The 23,123-nt window shown below is 36.7% G+C and overlaps 1 long non-coding RNA gene across 1 annotated transcript; it reads left to right on the top strand.

The window, feature by feature from the left end:
* The first annotated feature begins 19,163 nt into the window (after window positions 1-19,163).
* LOC140050158 (uncharacterized) lies at window positions 19,164-21,659 on the top strand. Its single transcript, XR_011845370.1, has 5 exons — window positions 19,164-19,197; window positions 19,942-19,976; window positions 20,431-20,478; window positions 20,780-20,809; window positions 21,294-21,659. It is a non-coding gene; the product is annotated as an uncharacterized lncRNA (long non-coding RNA).
* Window positions 21,660-23,123: the final 1,464 nt, after the last annotated feature.

The following is a 23,123-nucleotide window of genomic DNA, read 5'->3' as shown; positions in this document are numbered from 1 at the left end:
ACCCTTTTATTTTTTGACTTAACTAGTTACTATGGCTCTATAAGATGATGTTAACACAATATATGTGCATAAATGGCAATATTATAGCATAATTATTGAATTTTGAAAAGTGGAAATTTGGGAACTTTTCGAAAAAAATCCCTGTAGTCCCCTTCAGGGAAATTGTCGATAAATGGCCAAATTTCGACCCTTTTATTTTTAGACATAACTTGTTACTATGGCTCAATAAGATGATGTTAACACAATATATGTGCATAAATGGCAATATTATAGCATAATTATTGAATTTTAAAAAGTGGAAAATTTTTCCATTTTTCGACCCTTTTATTTTTTGACATAACTAGTTACTATGGCTCTATAAGATGATGTTAGCACAATATATTTGCATAAATGGCAATATTATAGCATAATTTTTGAATTTTAAACAATGGAAATTTTGACCATTTTTCGAAAAAAAATCCTATGGTCCCCCGCAGGGAAATTTTTCGAAAAATGCCCAAATATCGACCCTTTTATTTCCTGACATAACTAGTTACTATGGCTCTATAAGATGATGTTAACACAATATATGTGCATAAATGGCAATATTATAGCCTAATTATAGAATTTTAAAAATTCAAAATTTTTGCAATTTTTCGAAAAAATTCTTATGGTCCCCCGCAGGGAAATTTTCGCAAAAATTGCGAAATTTCGACCCTTTTATTTTTTGACATAACTAGTTACTATGGCTCTATAAGATGATGTTAAGCATAATTTTTTAATTTTAAAGAATGGAAATTTTGACCATTTTTAGAAAAAAAGTCCTATGGTCCCCCACAGGGAAATTTTCGAAAAATGGCCAACAGCGGGTGTTTCAGAAGCCCAGAATATAACGTGCAACGCTAGTGTTTTAAAGTAACAGAAAAACACAGAAAAACTCACAAAACAGTCAAACACCAGTAAAATTAACTACAGCACAGTCTTAAACAGATCATAAACATCAAAGTTTGTAGTTAGACCAGATTCAGCTCAGTCGAAAACAAGGAAAAATAGTAAAGTACAGAGCTCGAACAAAACACGTCCGTGCTCGACCACAGTTCGTTTTACATATATTACCTATATTTAGTCATCTGATAACATTTTTTACCACGCCGTTTATTTTTAATAGTTTTTTAAAATGCCTCTTTATTTACAACATTTGTGTATAGAAGAATAGAGATTTTACTGTGTAATTTGAACTATCACCCCACTGATAAGAAAGTGCTTATTTTCAACAAGCTTGTGTAACACAAATAAAATCCCAAAAAATATGAAACATAGGGGAAGCTATAGATCGATAATTATTGTAATGTATGATCAATAGAAATTTTTTGTGCGCACCTGGCCATTAAAACCGGGGAGATATCTGCCCTTAAAACGGGGAGATATCTGTACTTAAAAACGGGGAGATATCTGTACTTAAAAACGGGTCGATATCTTTACTTAAAAACGAGTCGATGTCTGTATGTAAAATTGGGGTCGATGTCTGTATGTATTTACGTGCGTTATGTTTTCGGTAATTCGTGCACTGGAGTATTGTGGACGACAAGGGATATCCATACGAGGTCACAGTGATGATGGATCACTTCTTGCCTTCACAGACACACACATGGGCAATTTAAAGGAGTTGCTGCGACTTATGGCAGAAAGTGATGAGTCGCTTAATGACCATTTAAGTAGTTGCGCTCGAAACGCCAGCTATATTTCTAAGACCACAACAACTCAATGGCTCAACTGTATGTCAGAGGACATTCAGCAACAACTTGTAAGCAGAATAAAGGATGGTGGTGGTATATACGGATTGTCTGCAGATGAAGCCACAGACGTCAGTGCATGGGAACAACTAGAGGAATTACAAATAACAAAAGAAAACATAATCAAAAATAAGAAAGAAACACAAGACGCTTAAATTTGTCCTTACGTACATCAGCACATTTCTCCAATATCTCCATTTTCCCACTACATTCTTTTACAAACATTTTTTTGGCATGCTGGCCAAAATGCACCAGGGCCGATTGTTCACCTTCCATCATGGTTGGTTGTCAATGTGGTGAGTAAAAAGATTTTCTCATGTGTGTCACGCGTTGAGCATCAACATGTTTTGCTTGGCGGCAATGTTTCATTTATTTATTTCACTTTACAAATATATAAATATAAAGTGGAGGAGCCTAAAAGAAAGCAAAGCCTGTGGTGAATAGGCTCCTCAAAACAAATAATAATATATAAATAATATAACACAATTAGAAACTCCAAAAAAAAACAACAATTTAACTATTATCTTTTCTCTAACACATAAGTTTAACATGTTTAAAACTAAAAAACAAGTAAAAAATAGATTATATAAATTATTTAAGAAATATCCAAATAGTAAATAATAAAAGAATTTACAAAGAACCTTCAACCAATAATACTTTAAATTGACGTTTAAATAAGGCACAGTTATGAGATTGTTTAAGTGATAAAGGAAGAGAATTCCAGAGTTTAGGTCCCGTGTATACAAGGGTGTTCATTTTAAGACTAGATCGAGTAAGTGGCAGGTGATCTTTTTGTCTTGTTTGGTGAGTGTGATATTGTTTATTTTGAGTGAATTTACTGGATATTATGGGTGGTAAGTGTCCAGCGGTTAATTGAAACATGATGACTCCAACATTAAATGTATAGAGGTCCTCAATTTTTAATATTTTTTTTTTGAAAGAGATCTTGGGTGTGAGCACCCTGAGATAATTTTGACAGCTCGTTTCTGGATTAATCAAATTTTAGTAATAATTGTTTTTGAAGCATTTCCCCAAGCAAGAACACCATAATTTAAGTACGATAATATAAGAGTAGAATATAAAATATTTAATACTTTTTGAGGAAATATTGATTTCAATTTATACCTCATGCCAACATGTTTTGATAATAATTTGCAAAGGTAATTAACATGGGCTTTCCAGACAAGTCTGTCGTCAATAAATATACCAAGAAATTTTGTGTTGATTATTTGATTAATAGGAACGTACAGAAATCTACTCAGAATTTACGTACCGACATCGACCCCGTTTTTAAGTGCAGACAACGACCCCGTTTTTACGTACAGACATCGACCTAGTTTTTACGTACATACATCGACACCGATTTTACGTACAGACATCGACCCCGTTTTTACGTACAGACATCGACCTAGTTTTTACGTACCGACATCGACCTCAATTTAACGTACAGACAGCGACCCCGATTTTACGTACAGACATCGACCTAGTTTTGACGTACAGATATCGACTCCGTTTTGACGTACAGACATCGACACAGATTTTACGCAAAAAAAACGACCCCGATTTCACTTACAGACATCGACCCCGATTTTACGTACAGACATCGACCATGATTTTACGTACAGACATCGACCTAGTTTTTACGTACAGACATCGCCCCTGATTTTACATAAAGACATCGACCTAGTATTGACGTACAGACATCGACCCCTTTTTTACATACAGATATCCACTCCGCTTTTACGTACAGACATCGACCTAGTTTTTACGTACATACATCGACACCGATTTTACGTACAGACATCGACCCCGTTTTTACGTACAGACATCGACCTAGTTTTTACGTACCGACATCGACCTCAATTTAACGTACAGACAGCGACCCCGATTTTACGTACAGACATCGACCTAGTTTTGACGTACAGATATCGACTCCGTTTTGACGTACAGACATCGACACAGATTTTACGCAAAGAAAACGACCCCGATTTCACTTACAGACATCGACCCCGATTTTACGTACAGACATCGACCATGATTTTACGTACAGACATCGACCTAGTTTTTACGTAGAGACATCGCCCCTGATTTTACATAAAGACATCGACCTAGTATTGACGTACAGACATCGACCCCGTTTTTACATACAGATATCCACTCCGCTTTTACGTACAGACATCGACCTAGTTTTTATGTACCGACATCTACCTCGACTTTACGTACAGACATCGACCCCGATTTTACGTAGAGACATCGACCCCGTTTTGACGAACAGACATCGACCCCGTTTTGACGAACATACATCGACACCGATTTCACGTACAGACATCGATCCCGTATTTACGTACAGACATCGATCTAGTTTTGACGTACATACATCAACCCCGATTTTACGTACATACATCGACCCCGATTTTACGTACAGCCATCAACCCCGTTTTTACGTACAGACATCGACCTAGTTTTGACGTACAGATATCGACTCCGCTTACGTACAGACATCGACCTAGTTTTCATGTACCGATACCGACCTCGATTTTACGTACAGACAGCGACCCTGATTTTACGTACAGACATCGACCTAGTTTTGACATACAGACATCGACCCCGTTTTTACGTAAAGACATCGACCTAGTTTTTACGTACCGACATCGACCAAGTTTTTACGTACAGAAATCGACCCCGAATTTACGTACAGATATCGACCCCGATTTTACATACAGACATCGACCCCGATTTTACGTACAGACATCGACCCGCTTTCACGTACAGTCATCAACCCAGTTTTTAGGTACAGACATCAACCTCAATTTTACGTACCGACATCGATCCCTATTTTACGTACATACATCGACCCCGATTTTACGTACAGACATCGACCCCGATTTTACGTACAGACATCGACCCGATTTTACATACAGTCATCGACCCAGTTTTTACGTACAGACATCAACCTCGATTTTACGTACCGACGATCCCTATTTTACGTACATATATCGACCCCGATTTTACGTACATACATCGACCTGTATTTATTAACTGACATCGACCTAGTTTTTACGTACAGACATCGAACCCGATTTTACGTACATACATCGACCTAGTTTTTACGTACAGACATCGACCCTGATTTTACAAACAGACATCGACCTAGTTTTGACGTACATATATCGACTCCGTTTTTACGTACCGACATCAACCTCGATTTTACGTAGAGGCATCGACCCCGATTTTACGTACATACATCGACCTCGATTTTACGTACAGCCATCAACCCCGTTTTTACGTACAGACATCGACCCCGATTTTACGTACAGACATCGACCCCGATTTTACGTACAGACATCGACCCGATTTTACGTACAGTCATCGACCCAGTTTTTACGTACAGACATCGATCCCTATTTTACGTACATACATCGACCCCGATTTTACGTACATACATCGACCTCTATTTTACGTACAGAGAACGACCCAGTTTTTACGTACAGACATCGACCCCGATTTTACGTTCAGACATCGACCCCAATTTTACGTACAGCCATAAACCCCGTTTTTACGTACATATATCGACCCCGTTTTGACGTACAGAAATCGACCCCGTTTTGAGGTACAGACATCGACCACGTTTTTACGTTCAGACATCGAACCCGATTAACCGTACAGGCATCGACTCCGATTTAACGTAAAGACAACGACCCCGATTTCACGAACAGACATCGATCCCCTATTTACGTACAGACACCGACCCCGATTTTACGTACATACATCGACCCCTATTTTACGTAAAGAGATCGACCCAGTTTTTACGTACAGACATCGACCGCGATTTTACGTACAGACATCGACCCCGATTTAACATACATACATCGAACCTGATTTTACGTACATACATCGACCCCGATTTTACGTACAGCCATCAACCCCGTTTTTGCGTACAGACATCGACCAAGTTTTGACATACAGATATCGACCCCGTTTTGACGTACAGAAATCGACCCCGTTTTGAGGTACAGACATCGAACCCGATTTACCGTACAGGCATCGATTCCGATTTAACGTACAGACATCGACCCCGATTTTATGTACATACATCGACCCCGATTTTACGTAGACATCGACCCCGATTTTACGTATAGACATCGACCCCGTTTTTACGTACAGACATCGACCTAGTTTTTACGTACAGACATCGACCCTGATTTTACAAACAGACATCGACCTAGTTTTGACGTACATATATCGACTCCGTTTTTACGTACAGACATCGACCTAGTTTTTACGTACAGACATCGACCCTGATTTTACATACAGACATCGACCCCGTTTTTACGTACCGACATCGACCTCAATTTTACGTACAGACAGATCCCCGATTTTACTTACAGACATCGACCTAGTTTTAACGTACAGATATCGACCCCGCTTTGACGTACATACATCGACAGCGATTTTACGTAAAGACAACGACCCCGATTTCACGAACAGGCATCGATCCCGTATTTACGTACAGACATCGACCCCGATTTTACGTACAGAGATCGACCCAGTTTTTACGTACAGACATCGACCCCGATTTTACGTACAGACATCGATCCCGATTTAACGTACATACATCGAACCCGATTTTAAGTACATACATGGACCCCGATTTTACGTACAGTCATTGACCAAGTTTTTACGTACAGACATCAACCTCGATTTACGTACAGACATCGACCCCGATTTTACGTACATACATAGACCACGATTTTACGTACAGACATCGACCCGATTTTACGTACAGCCATCAACCCCATTTTTACGTACAGACATCGAACCCGTTTTGACAAACAGACATCGACCTAGTTTTTACGTACCGACATCGACCTCGTTTTGACGTACAGGCATCGACCCCGATTTTACGTACAGACAGCCACACCAACTTGACGTACATACATCGACCACGATTTTACGTACATATACATCGACCCCGATTTTACGTACAGTCATCGACCAAGTTTTTACGTACAGAAATCGACCCCGATTTTACGTACAGAAATCGACCCCGATTTTACGTACAGACATCGACCCCGATTTTAGGTACAGACATCGACCGGATTTAACGTACAGTTATCGACCCAGTTTTTACGTACAGACATCAACCTCGATTTGACGTACAGACATTGACCCCGATTTTACGTACAGACATCGACCTAGTTTTGACGTACAGACATCGACCCCGTTTTGACATTCAGACATCGACTCTGTTTTTACGTACAGACATCGAACCCGATTTACCGTACAGGCATCGACTTCGATTTAACGTACAGACATCGACCCCGATTTTATGTACATACATCGACCCCGATTTTACGTACAGACATTGACCCCGATTTTACGTACAGACATTGACCCCGATTTTACGTACAGACATCGACCCCGTTTTGACGTACAGACATCGACCTAGTTTTTACGTACATACGTCGACCCTGATTTTACAAACAGACATCGACCTAGTTTTGACGTACATATATCGACTCCGTTTTTACGTACAGACATCGACCCCGATTTTACGTACCGACATCAACCCCGTTTTTACGTACAGACATCGACCTAGTTTTGACGTACAGACATCGACCCCGTTTTGACATTCAGACATCGACTCTGTTTTTACGTACAGACATCGACCACGATTTTACGTACAGACATCGACCCGATTTTACGTACAGCCATCAACCCCGTTTTTACGTACAGACATCGACCCCGTTTTGACGAACAGACATCGACCTAGTTTTTACGTACCGACATCGACCTCGTTTTGACGTACATACATCCACACCAATTTGACGTACATACATCGACCTCGATTTTACGTACATACATCGACCCCGATTTTACGTACAGTCATCGACCAAGTTTTTACGTACAGAAATCGACCCCGATTTTACGTACAGAAATCGACCCCGATTTAACGTACAGACATCGACCCCGATTTTAGGTACAGACATCGACCGGATTTAACGTACAGTTATCGACCCAGTTTTTACGTACAGACATCAACCTCGATTTGACGTACAGACATCGACCCCGATTTTACGTACAGATATAAACCTAGTTTTGACGTACAGACATCGACCCCGTTTTGACATTCAGACATCGACTCTGTTTTTACGTACAGACATCGACCTGTTTTTACGTACCGACATCGACTTTGATTTTACGTACAGACATCGACTCTGTTTTCACGTACAGACATCGACCTAGTTTTGACGTACAGAAATCGACCCCATTTTGAGGTACAGACATCGACCACGTTTTTACGTGCAGACATCGAACCCGATTTACCATACAGGTATCGACTTCAATTTAACGTACAGACATCGACCCCGATTTTATGTACATACATCGACCCCGATTTTACGTACAGACATTGACCCCGATTTTACGTACAGACATCGACCCCGTTTTTACGTACAGACATCGACCTAGTTTTTACGTACAGACGTCGACCCTGATTTTACAAACAGACATTGACCTAGTTTTGACGTACATATATTGACTCCGTTTTAACGTACAGACATCGACCCCGATTTTCCGTACCGACATCAACCCCGTTTTTACGTACAGACATCGACCTAGTTTTGACGTACAGACATCGACCCCGTTTTGACATTCAGACATCGACTCTGTTTTTACGTACAGACATCGACCTAGTTTTTACGTACCGACATCGACTTCGATTTTACGTACAGACATCGACTCTGTTTTTACGTACAGACATCGACCTAGTTTTGACGTACAGAAATCGACCCCATTTTGAGGTACAGACATCGACCACGTTTTTACGTACAGACATCGAACCCGATTTACCGTACAGGCATCGACTTCGATTTAACGTACAGACATCGACCCCGATTTATGTACATACATCGACACCGATTTTACGTACAGACATTGACCCCGATTTTACGTACAGACATCGATCCCGTTTTTACGTACAGACATCGACCTAGTTTTTCCGTACAGACGTCGACCCTGATTTTACAAACAGACATCGACGTAGTTTTGACGTACATATATCGACTCCGTTTTTACGTACAGACATCGACCTAGTTTTTACGTACCGACATCAACCTCGATTTTACGTGGAGACATCGACCCCGATTTGACGTACATACATCGACCCCGATTTTACGTACATTCATCATCCCCGTTTTTACGTACAGACATCGACCTAGTTTTGACGTACAGACATCGATCCTGATTTTTTTTTTTTTTTTTTTTTATTCATCCTGATTTTACATACAGACATCGACCCCGTTTTTACGTACTGACATCGACCTCGATTTTTTAAATTTTGTTTTGTCTTGTGTTAGTTCATCTCACGTTTATTTAAATTCTCATTGGTGAATATATTATATACATATAAGTATATTTGTGACAATTAAAAGTAAGTGTTTAAAGTAGTTAAAATACAGGTATATTTACATAATAAGATGCTTGAATTCAGTATTAACCATATTTGTTTTCATTAAAATTTTAGAAAAAAAAAAGAAAAATGGCGGTAAAATACATGATTAAAATTTTCTTGTTAAACTATCTTATTTGTGCTCTTATTTGTGTTCGAGTAGAGAGGCTATAAACACAGGGGAGGAAAATGTAGTATCCTCCCTTTTCACCAAGATAAAAAGGATGAAATGAAAAAAGAGGAATGCAAAGGTTTGAAAGTTAGATATTTAGAATGATAGCATGCAATAATATATTTAATGAAAACCGTAAGGTTAGAGTCCATACACTGTGCGAGACACTTCATACCCGATGTCACCTTGGTACAACTACTACTTACAATTTGTATTTACGATATAAAATATTGCAAATATAGAAAAATATATATATTGGACAAATACAAATACATGCAGATTACATTGACATTGACATGTATACAATATGAATATTGCAAATATAGAAAAATATATATATATTAAAAAATAAATACCAATAATTACAGATTTCATATAAGTTATTAAAATTGTCTAAAAACATAATCAAGGGTTCCATTTAAAATCACTTGAAATAAAAAAGGGCTACACATTTATATTAAAACTTATACAGCATATGTCACACTAATATAAAATACAATTGTAAAACGTAGGGATAGAGATCTCAAGCACATATATATTTTAATTATTCAATAGGTCAAATATCCTGTCTTTATTCCATTTCTGATCAGCAGTATAAAAGTTATACGAATACTCATTATTTATGAGGTTTATAATTTCATTTTTAAATAGCCCCCAAATATTTGCAGATTCTTTTTTTCTGTCGTTTCTAGTTCTCTATATATTATGGAGGATTTATATATACAAAAAGTAAAAACTGAAATTAATTCGTTTACAAGTTTGTTTGTTGTTCCAAAAATTACATTAAGCCACTTTGGGAAGTCTTGCTGTACTGTAACCTCATTTGGAAGACACTGAACCAGCATATCTTTAAACTTTTTCCAGACTGGTTGAATAGTTTTACATGCAATTAATAAGTGTTTTTCATTTTCTATATGATTCTTACACTTATTACATTTGTCTGTTGTGGATAATTTCCATCATTTTAGTCTTTTTTTACATATAAGGATTCGATGTAACAACTTAAAATTAAATTGAGCTACTTTTACCATGTGTTTCATTCTACATACTTTTCTATTCCATATTTAATTCCAGTCAATAATTTCATCTCTAAATTCTATTTCCCATTTCATTTGAGGATTTGGAATAATACATATACCATTTATAAACTGCTTATAATCGTAAGACGATCTTATCCTATTATGAAATATATTATGTTCTCTAAATTGTATATCTATGCGTGCATTTTCCAACCTTATTTGTTCTTTACATAGGCCTATATCAGGTATTGCATTTATTGTTGCAAAGTATTCAATTAATCCATTCTGTTTATTCGACAGAGTTGGAATAATTTCTGCTGCAGTCAATAACTTGTTATTTACGACTATATCATTTACTCTTTTGTATCCAGAGTTTAACCAGGTGTTGAAATATAAAGATTTTCCCTCAATTGATGTTATAAATTGGTTTTCCCATAAGTGTTGTGACTTAATTTCTTGTAAATTTTGCGGCTCTAAACAATATACAATATTGTTTAATTTAACAGCTGCTTTCAACATATTCATATAAAATACTGGCATATTTTTAGTCGCGTGGAAGCGACTCTATAGTTCACTATGTCGGTCGGTTGGTCGGTCTGTCTGTCTGTCGGTCTGTCTGTCGGTCTGTCGGTCCGGTATCACTATGCGTTTTATCGCTTTCTGACCTTATCTTGATATCAGTTTAATCTAGCTAGGTCAATTTTTCACAGTATATTCCTTATGGCCAGGAATCAATGTGGTGATGTTTTCACGGTGCGCAATAAAAAATTACGTGGTCTACGTACGATTTAACGAAATCACGTTTGTAATCATATCTTCACAACCATGAATCACAATTAAATAAAATTTGGTACCCATAAATTTCAGGGCATAAATCATCATATGGCAATACAATTACGTGCGTAGCGCATGTAACGCATGCGTACGCGCGCTTAAAATTTTCAAAATTTATTTTCGATGAAATAAGAGTACGTTTCAGGCAATTTTAAGCGTTTACAAAATTGCCATGAGTGCGCATATTTTTGCGCGCGCACTGCGCGTTAAATGTTATTCCGCACTCTTTTTGCCCGATATCTGTTTTCTTGACTTACTTTTCAACTCGAAATTACGTTATACGAGCACGTCAAAAGTGACAGGCTACGCACGTGTAAATTAAAAAAATATAAATGTTTTTAAACATTTCAACATTTTTAAACATGTTCAGTAATTTCGGTCAGCATAGTTCACTATGTCGGTCGGTCGGTCTGTCTGTCTGTCGGTCCGGTATCACTATGCATTGTAGCACGCGACTTAATGGCTGTTGGCCTTGTTTAATTTAGTATGCGCTTCAGTATTTAATTTACTACAATTCGCAGTATAATCAACTGGATGCATATAGTAGTTTGGAATACATTTCCAAATACCTGGGTTAGGATTTAACAGTCTATTAACCCAACTCAACTTCAGAGAGTCCACTAAGATATTAAAATTCACCATATTTATACCACCTTTATCTACTGCGTTTATAAGAGTTTTTCCTTAAATTTTTTCCCTTTTTCCTCCCCACAAAATCTATATAACAATGTATCAACTTTTGGAAAGATATAAGATAGTACATCTATTATACAAGCATTGTATATTAATTTCGAAATGGCAAGAGATTTTATTACTGTTACCTTGCCAAAAAACGTAAGGCTTCGTTTTTCCCATAGTTTTAGTGTATTCTCTAATTTTAAAACTGTATCATCCCAATTTCGTTTAACACAAGTATGTTTATCATACCCTACGTAGATTCCAAGGAATTTCACTGGTTCTTTGGTCCATTTGATATTAAATGGCGATGTTTGTTTGTTTTTATTTGCTCCAATCCAAATTCCTTTCGATTTACTTTTATTTAACCTTAAACCTGATATTGAACAGAACATTTCAATTTCACACAGAAAATGGTTTAAACTAATTTCATCCTTTGTAAATATTAGAGTATCGTCAGCTAGTTGAGCTATTTTAACAATATGATCTTCATTTTCACAAAGCAGACAAAGGACAACCCTGTCTTACACCACATCTCATATTGAATCTTTCAGATATCCAACCATTGTGGGTTACAAGGCATTGCGTATCTGTATATATAGTTTTATCCAGTTAATAAATGACTGTCCAAAACCATATTTTTTCAGACATATAAACATTAAATTTCTATCTATAGAATCAAACGCCTTGGCAAAGTCTAGAAAAACTATTGCATCTGGCTGATTGTTATTTTCTGTATATTACAATACATCTTCTACTAACCTAATATTCTCTTCTCCAAATCTCCCTTTGACATAACCTTTCTGATCATATCCAATTATAGATCCAATTACAATTTGTATTCTATTGGAGAGAACATGAGCCATTACTTTATAATCTACATTCAGTAGTGTTATAGGCCTAAAGTTTTCTAGTTTTTCTCTTTTTCCGCCTTAAAACAGTTGATTTATAATACCTAGTCTTTGTGAGCCGCCTAATCTTTTGCTAATATAGCAGTGATTCAAAGCGTCACATAACATATCTTTAATATCAACCCAAAAATGTCTATAAAATTCAATACTCAAACCATCCGACTTAGTTTTTACGTACAGCATCGACCCTGATTTTACATACATTCATCTACCTAGTTTTGACGTACAGACATCGACCCCGTTTTTACATACAGATATCGAATCCGATTTTACGCACAGACATCGACCCCGATTTCACGTGCAGACACCGACCCCGTTTTTACGTACAGGCATCGACCCGATTTAATGTATAGACATCGACCCCGATTTTATGTACAGACATCGAACTAGTTTTTACGTACAGACATCGACCCCGTTTTTACGTACAGACATCGACCCTGATTTTACGTACATACATTGACCCCGATTTTACGTACATACGTCGATCCCTATTTTACGTACAGAAATCGATTCCGTTTAACGTACCGACATCGACCCCGATTTTATATACAGACATCGACCTAGTTTTTACGTACAGACATTGACCTAGTTTTTACGTACAGACATCGGCCTAGTTTTTACTTACAGACCTCGACATAGTTTTTATGCAATGACAGCGATCCCGAATTTACGTACAGATATGGACCCCGATTTTACGTACAGACATCGACCCAGTTTTTACGTACAGACATCGACCACGTTTTTACGTACAGACATCGACCCCGTTTTTACGTGCAGACATCGACCCCGTTTTTACGTACAGACATCGACCTAGTTTTGAACTACAGACATCGAAATCGACCCTGATTTTACGTATAGACATGTATCCCGATTTTACGTACAGAAATCGACTTAGTTTTTACGTACAGCATCGACCCTGATTTTACATACATTCATCTACCTAGGTTTGACGTACAGACATTGACCCCGTTTTTACATACATATATCGAATCCGATTTTACGCACAGACATCGACCCCGATTTCACGTGGAGACACCGACCCCGTTTTTACGTAAAGGCATCGACCCCGATTTAATGTATAGACATCGACCCCGATTTTATGTACAGACATCGAACTAGTTTTTACGTACATACATCGACCTAGTTTTTACGTACAGACATCGACCTAGTTTTTATGTACAGACATCGACCTAGTTTTTACGTACCGACATCGACCTCAATTTTACGTACAGACATCGACCTAGCTTTGAACTACAGACATCAACTGCGTTTTTACGTACATACATCGACCCCAATTTTACGTACAGATATCTACCCAGTTTTTTCGTACAGACATCGACCCCATTTTTACGTACAGACATCGACCTAGTTTTGAACTACAGACATCGACTCCGTTTTTACGTACAGACATCGACCCTGAATTTACATACAGAAATGTACCCCGATTTTACGTACAGACATCGACCCCGATTTTACGTATAGACATCGACCTTGATTTAACGTACAGACATCGAACCCGTTTTTACGTGCAGACATCGATCCCGTTTTTACGTACATAAATCGACCACGATTTAACGTAGAGACATCGACCCCGATTTTACGTACAGACATCGACAATGATTTTACGTACAGACATCGACCTAGTTTTGACCTACAGACATCGACTTACGCCCGTATTCTTAAACCGGACTTTAGTCGTAGTTCGAAGTTCGACTTGAAAAAGTCGTAGTTCGAGCTATTACTTCAAATTCGATTAAAAAACGAAGTAGTCTAAGTTTGCAGTTCGACTTAATGAAGTCGAGCTTTTAGTCAAGTTGCACACGTCTGGGTAACAAAGGCTATACATTGGCCAATGACAAGAGAGTATTTGTGGAGCAGACGAAATTTTGCGCATTGATATCACTTTCCATTTTCTTACAACACTTTTTACACATCAGGACTATATACATGAAAAATAATTTTAATCGTCAGACAAGATCAGTATTAATTTAACAGTGAAGTATATTTGATTAACAACAAACAAAATCTTATAAATATATTTAGGAACCATGGCGGTACGGTAACCTTTAAATTTTCTAGGCCCCCAACAAAGTATGATCACGACGAACCACGCACTTCATAGCGTGACAAGAAAGCGCTAGGCCCCCTAAACATTCCATCGCGTGGTGAATTTCCGCATCTGCCATTGTCGCTATGGCGTGACGTAGAAAATTATGTAATTTGTATACAGTTGTAAATAAAGATGATTTTCATTATTATAACATATACCAATGTATATTTAATTAAGCTAATATAAAAATAGATATTTCATTCTTCAATATCTGGCCAATATAACAACTCAATGACTGTTTCGTTTTTCATAAACATCGTTTAAAAACCATTTAGTCGACCATTTAGCCTGCCCCCTCCAGGACAAAAAAAATCGATCAAAATCCGTCTCGATTAAGTCGAGGTTGGCCTGAATTAGTCGGCGATTTAGTTGAAGTTCGGTTTATGAATTAAAATAACGTCATTTTTTTAGTTTTAGCTCGAACTACGACTAAAGTCCGGTTTAAGAATACGGGCGATAGTTTTGACCTACAGACATCGACACCGGTTTTACGTACAGACATCGACCCTGATTTTACATACAGACATCGACCTAGTTTTGACGTACAGACATCGACCCCGTCTTTACATACAGACATCGACCTTGTTTTTTACGTACAGAGATCGACCTAGTTTTACGTACCGACATCGACCCCGATTTTACGTACAGACAGCGACCCCGATTTTACATCGACCTAGTTTTGACGGACATATATCGACCCCGTTTTGACGTACAGACATCGACACCGATTTTACGCAAGACGTCGACCCCGATTTCACGTACAGACATCGACCCCGTATTTACATCGACCTAGTTTTTACGTACATACATCGACTCCGTTTAACGTACCGACATCGACCCCGTTTTTACGTACAGACATCGACTCCGTTCTTACGTAAAGACATCGACCTCGATTTTACGTACAGACAGCGACTCCGATTTTATGTACAGACATCGATCCCGTTTTGACGTACAGAAATCGACACCGATTTTACGCAAAGACAACGACCCCGATTTCTCACACAAAACATCAAAGTGTACAGAATAGCTTCAAACCGCATTTGGAGACGTTTTAGACCATTTTGTGATTTTCGAAAAAAACTTGTTAACATAAAAACACCAAAGTGCTAATAATTATTTCAATTCGCATTTGGAGACGTTTTAGACCATTTTGTGCATTTCGATAAAACTTGGTTACACAAAAACATCAAAGTGCTTAAAATCACATTAGAAACCGTTTTAGACCATTTTGAGCATTTCGATAAAACTTTTCACACAAAAACATCAAAGTGCACAAAATAGCATAATATCGTATTTGAAAACGTTTTAGACCATTTTGAGCATTTCGACAAAATTTTTTCACAAAAAACATCAAAGTTTACAGAATAGCTTGAAATCGCATTTGGAGACATTTTAGACTATTTTGTGATTTTCGAAAAAAACTTGGTTACACAAAAACATCAAAGTGCTTAAAATCACATTAGAAACCGTTTTAGACCATTTTGAGTATTTCGATAAAACTTTTCACACAAAACATCAAAGTTTACAGAATATCTTCAAATCGCATTTGGAGACGTTTTAGACTATTTTGTGATTTTCGAAAAAACTTGTTAACATAAAAACACCAAAGTGCCTAGAATAGCTTCAAATCGCATTTGGAGACGTCTTAGACCATTTTGTGCATTTTGATGAAACTTGGTTACACAAAAACATCAAAGTGCTTAAAATGACATTAGAAACCGTTTTAGACCATTTTGAGCATTTCGATAAAACTTTTCACACAAAAACATCAAAGAGCACAAAATAGCTTAATATGGTATTTGAAAACGTTTTAGACCATTTTGAGCATTTCAACAAAATTTTTTCACACAAAACATCAAAGTGTACAGAATAGCTTCAAATCGCATCTGGAGACGTTTTAGACCATTTTGTGATTTTCGAAAAAACACCAAAGTGCTAAGAATAGCTACAGTATTAACATCATCTTATAGAGCCATAGTCTTTTTACAAGCATAGTAACTAGTTATGTAAAAAAAAAGGGTATGTATGTGCGTAAATGGCAATATTACAGCATAATTTTCGAATTTTAAAAAGTGGAAAGGTTTGCCATTTTTCGAAAAAATTCCTATGGTCCCCAGCAGGAAAATTTTCAAAAATGGCCAAATTTCGATCGTTTTATTTTTTGACATAACTAGTAACTATGGCTCTATAAGATGATGTTAGCACAATATATTTGCATAAATGGCAATATTATAGCATAATTATTGAATTTTAAAAAGTGGAAAATTTTAAAATTTTTGGAAAAAATCCTATAGTCCCCCGCAGGGAAATTTTTCGAAAAATGGCCAAATTTCGACCCTTTTATTTTTAGACATAACTCGTTACTATGGCTCAATTAGATGATGTTAACACAATATACTGTAGATCAGCTAGAGAGAGATAGATCAGCGAGAGAGAGATAGATTAGCGAGAGAGAGATAGATCAGCGAGAGAGAGATAGATCAGCGAGAGAGAGATAGATCAGCGAGAGAGAGATAGATCAGCGAGAGAGATAGATCAGCGAGAGAAATAGATCAGCGAGAGAGAGATAGATCAGTGAGAGAGAGATAGATCAGCGAGAGAGAGATAGATCAGCGAGAGAGATAGATCAGCGAGAGAGATAGATCAGCGAGAGAGAGATAGATCAGCGAGAGAGATAGATCAGCGAGAGAGAGAGATAGATCAGCGAGAGAGAGATAGATCAGCGAGAGAGAGATAGATCAGCGAGAGAGAGAGATAGATCAGCGAGAGAGATAGATCAGCGAGAGAGAGATAGATCAGCGAGAGAGAGATAGATCAGCGAGAGAGAGATAGATCAGCGAGATAGAGATAGATCAGCGAGAGAGAGATAGATCAGCGAGAGAGATAGATCAGCGAGAGAGAGATAGATCAGCGAGAGAGAGATAGATCAGCGAGAGAGAGAGATAGATCAGCGAGAGAGAGATAGATCAGCGAGAGAGAGATAAATCAGCGAGAGAGATAGATCTGCGAGAGAGAGAGATAGATCAGCGAGAGAGAGAGATAGATCAGCGAGAGAGAGATAGATCAGCGAGAGAGAGATAGATCAGCGAGAGAGAGAGATAGATCAGCGAGAGAGAGAGATAGATCAGCGAGAGAGAGATAGATCAGCGAGAGAGAGATAGATCAACGAGAGAGAGATAGATCAGCGAAAGAGAGATAGATCAGCGACAGAGAGATAGATCAGCGAGAGAGAGATAGATCAGCGAGAGAGATAGATCAGCGAGAGAGAGATTGATCAGCGAGAGAGAGATAGATCAGCGAGAGAGAGAGATAGATCAGCGAGAGAGAGATAGATAAGCGAGAGAGAGATAGATCAGCGAGAGAGAGATAGATCAGCGAAAGAGAGATAGATCAGCGAGAGAGAGATAGATCAGCGAGAGAGAGATAGATCAGCGAGAGAGAGATAGATCAGCGAGAGAGATAGATCAGAGAGAGAGATAGATCAGCGAGAGAGAGATAGATCAGCGAGAGAGAGATAGATCAGCGAGAGAGAGATAGATCAGCGAGAGAGAGAAATAGATCAGCGAGAGAAATAGATCAGCGAGAGAGAGATAGATCAGTGAGAGAGAGATAGATCAGCGAGAGAGAGATAGATCAGCGAGAGAGATAGATCAGCGAGAGAGATAGATCAGCGAGAGAGAGATAGATCAGCGAGAGAGATAGATCAGCGAGAGAGAGATAGATCAGCGAGAGAGATAGATCAGCGAGAGAGAGATAGATCAGCGAGAGAGAGAGATAGATCAGCGAAAGAGATAGATCAGCGAGAGAGAGATAGATCAGCGAGAGAGAGATAGATCAGCGAGAGAGAGATAGATCAGCGAGATAGAGATAGATCAGCGAGAGAGAGATAGATCAGCGAGAGAGAGATAGATCAGCGAGAGAGAGATACATCAGCGAGAAAGAGATAGATCAGCGAGAAAGAGAGATAGATCAGCGAGAGAGAGATAGATCAGCGAGGGAGCGCACAATGCAACTTTTCAATGCTAATCAGCGGCGGCCGATCAGCATATCGCGATGCAACCTGTTTTTTGGGTGCAATTATGCTGATTTCAGATGCACTCGCGTCGATTGAAGAATTTTCAACAGTTAGGTAATCACTGGCATTCAGCCTCTTTCACTAATTTTATAAATAAACCCATCCGGACGCGGTGTTTTTTTAAATTTTTAAATTCATCTGTATTGATCTGATCGTTAAAACAGACTGTTTGTAGAAAGGTAAGGCTATAAGCTAGGTACTTTTATTACATTTTATTATCCTAACATAAATTTTTATTGCATAACCAAGTGCCTTAATCCCTGTACTAAAGTACAGAGATTTTTTGTTTTAAATGGCCAAAATAAAAAAATACCACCATAAAATGATTGTGGCCTAACCTAGGCCTAGGCTAGGCCTAGCCTAGAGGCCCCTAGTTAGGCTTAGGCCTACTAGCCTAGGCCCTAGAGGGCTAGGCCTAGGCCTAGCTAGGCTAGGCCTAGCTAGCTAGCTAGAGGCCTAACAATAATTAATAAGCCCTCCTAGCTAGGCTAGGTCCTAGCTAGCTTAGCTAGGCATAGCCTACCTAGCTAGGCCTAGGCCTGCGTATTAAAGTATTATTATAGGCCTAGATAGGGTAGGAACTAAACCTACCTCCTTGGGCCAGGCTATAGGGCCTACTAGCCTGGTCTACCTAGCTAGGCCTAGGCTAGGTTAATAATAGTTTAGGCCTAGCCTAGTTGGCTGAATCTGTCTGTAGCCTAGATAGGAGGTTAGGTGTAGGCCTATGTCATGTATAGGCCTAGTCTCTAGCTAGGCCTATCAATCATACCACACTAGCTAGGTTAGAGTAGGCCCCTAGGCCTAGCATAAAGGAGAGGGTATTAAAAGTTGGACCACAGTAGGCCCTTCTCGTTAGCAAGTATATGCTACCCCTGGCTTCAGTGCTTTTTTTTTCTTCAAAAAATGTATCATTTGTTCCACAGATTATTTCAAAATGGACCGTTTTTGTAATTCACCCGTAAGTAAACAATTCATTTACCTAAATTTACCTGAATCCAGGATGATTTATTCCAGGTTTGGTGGAGCGATTCAACTCGCTTTGTATACTGAAACATCCAGATTTTATGCTGGACCAAATGGTTGTTGTCAGTTGTTGGTATTTTAAGTTTATAAAATGTTATCGCTAAAGCAGACTTTTTATAAAATGTACGTCATTACTAATCTAATCTCCTAAATGAGCTGACATGTCCCGTACTGATAATGCTCCTTGGCTGAATCACAAATGTAATAATCCATTTATCTAGAGCTTATCTTAGTCATGGAATTCAACTTTTTCAAGTACAGTATATAAAAGTAAGGTTAAGCCTTAGAAAAGTAATAATAATACTGCACTATGTAATAATAGTTACGGATAACTTTAGTTTAATTATTTGTAACAAATATACAATAATAATAACATTATTTTTTTATAGCAACCTGATGAATTAACTGAAAGCGATTTTTTTTAATCATGAAGACTGGTAAGTATAGTTAGAAATTTATTGATAAATTACTCCATTTTTACATCCATGACAAATTTAGATGGTAAGTATTTTATTTTTAATTCCAATATTGTATCTTCGTTGGTACAGCCTTCTTGAAAAATGACATGTTATAAACAAACCTTTATTCATTTTTATTCATAATGATAAAAAAGTAAGGGTTTGAAATGATTTTTTTAATTATTTGCTTTAATGAAATAAAAGAGGTTAATAATTAGAGCCTGTATTTGTTTTTCAAAGTAAAAATTAACTAACAATATTTGTTTAATTTTATTATTAGTAGCAAAGAAGACTACATGTCTGACAAAGTGTAAGTATCCAATTTGAGAATAAATCTGTTGTGTTTGTATGAACCACGACATCCAGATTACTGATCTTGCGCTGATGGCTAGGGTTTAATTTGAGCCTACCTTGCAAATTTTAATATTAATCGGTTCAATAATTAACCAGTTAGTTAACTCGGGTGATTTGTTATCTGTGATAAACCATTTTTGCCATAAATTTACAATTTTGTTTTATTTTGACGTAATTATTTATACTTTATTATTCACACCATACAATTCAAACTTATTTTTGTTAAAAAATAAATACTTGAAATTATTTTGTTAACGAAGAATAGGATATATACTGTTGTTTATTTACCTAAAGCCAAACATCTATTCTAATTTGTGCAAACATACATGCTTATATAATTTCTATATTATTTCATAGTAGGTCTATAAATAGTTTTTTTTTTTCGACTTTTATTTTAATACACCTACAATATTTGTGTGTACTTTGTGAACTATTAATAGAAGTGAGGATGGAGAATTTGAGAAGAAAGAAAATAAGGAAGAGGAAAACATGGAGGAGGAAGAAAATGAGAAAGAAGACGAGGAAGAAGAAATGGAGGAAGAGGAAAACATGGAGGAGGAGGAGGAGGAAGAAGAAGAAGAAGAAAGCGAGAAAGAAGACGAGGAAAAAGAAGAGGAGGTAGTTGAGATGTAAGTTATGAACTGTTTTGTATTTAGACATTCTAGAATGAACATAGTTTATCATTTTCTAAAATTTACCAGTATTATTTTTCTAGATTGAGCTTATTATGTAGCAAAACATATACTATTGAGCATCCTTATTTGTGTTAACTTTAGTTATTACTATAACCATAACAATATTTTTTTAATTTGTTTAGGTATAGTGATTTTCAAAAGAAGGGAAAAAAGTAAATATAATATTTTTTGACTAATACTGTAATTAAAATAAACAGCCAATGGATCACTTAGGCCCTAAATGCTATGTTATTAAATAATGTAAAAATAAAAATACGGTAGTTATATACAGTTAACATGAAATATTATATTACTTTATCAGTACTTTTCCTTTAATACCTATGTGTTGTATTTTGTTTTTATTAGGAAGGACATAGAAAAGAAGAAAGCTGTAAGGGAAAGTAGCATATTGAATATACTTTTGTACTTAATTTGAAGTAAAATATTAACTTAAACTTTGTTTCCTCATTTTTTTTATTATCAATTTAGCTAGATTAAATTTTCCCTGTAGATTAGCATCAAAAATCTAATTACCGTAGATAGTTGTAGTTTACATCTGTGGTTACTGAAGTCTTAAATTATTTAACTTCATTAAAATAGTTTTTTTTATTGAATACAAATAATATAAAATTTTATATTTTGATATTGGTTGTTGATAATGAATAGACCTTAAAGCATTCATTCAAAATAGTCATGGTTTATTATTGCCTACAGAACAGAAAATTGTTAACATGCATTCTGTGTGGCCGCATAAGCAGGTACCTTGCCAGCCATCTGGAAAAGGCCCACAAAATAATAAATAGAGAAATAATTAAAAACATGGTTGCTGATGCTAGAAAAAGGTGAGTACTTCATTCATTATGAACAATTTTTTTCATGTGGTTACCAGCTAAATTATAAATAACATATTGTTAAGTATAACATGGAGTTTCTTCAGCTAAATATAATAAATTACATATTTTTATTTATCTTAGTTTTGTTTGCAGTTTCTTTTTTATAGAATATTTTACTAGTTAACTCTACCAATACTGGAAACCGAAAACTGCACTTGTAATGTATTGAAAACCAAACATTCTCAATGGTTTCTATTTTTGGGTGAATTGAATACTGTGATTGGATTATTGAAAAATGATAAACAGTTTTGTATGTTTTATCTAGTTATCATGAGTGTATCATTTAAAGTTTTCTTTAAGGGGGAAAAAAAAAGGCCAGACATTCCTGCAGTGTGCCTGGATGTTCGGCTAAAAACCTGGCAAGGTATGACATGCATCTGCAAAGGAAGCATAAATTCCCTGTAAGTTAAAATTCTTTCAACTTTAGCAGATATATGTTCAATCAAATGTTAAATTAAATTTTTTGTTTTATTTCAGACCAAGAAATAGTGTGTAGAGTAGTAATGTATTTCCAACTATTATAATTGTTTGTTTATTGTTTATTTTTTTTTTAAATATGTATGTTAATTACAAAAATCTATTTTTTAGAGTTCGTAGAGTATCACCACTCTGTCTCAGGTCCAAATTTTGAGGTGTACATGCAGTACACTTTAAAATTATTTATTATTTTGTTAGTATTTAATAGAATGTGTGTTTGTTTTAT

This window comes from Antedon mediterranea, chromosome 5, assembly GCF_964355755.1.
Source record: "Antedon mediterranea chromosome 5, ecAntMedi1.1, whole genome shotgun sequence".
Taxonomy (NCBI): Eukaryota; Metazoa; Echinodermata; class Crinoidea; order Comatulida; family Antedonidae; genus Antedon; species Antedon mediterranea.
The sequence above is the reverse complement of the archived record's forward strand: the minus strand, read 5'-3'. Positions and strand labels throughout refer to the sequence as shown.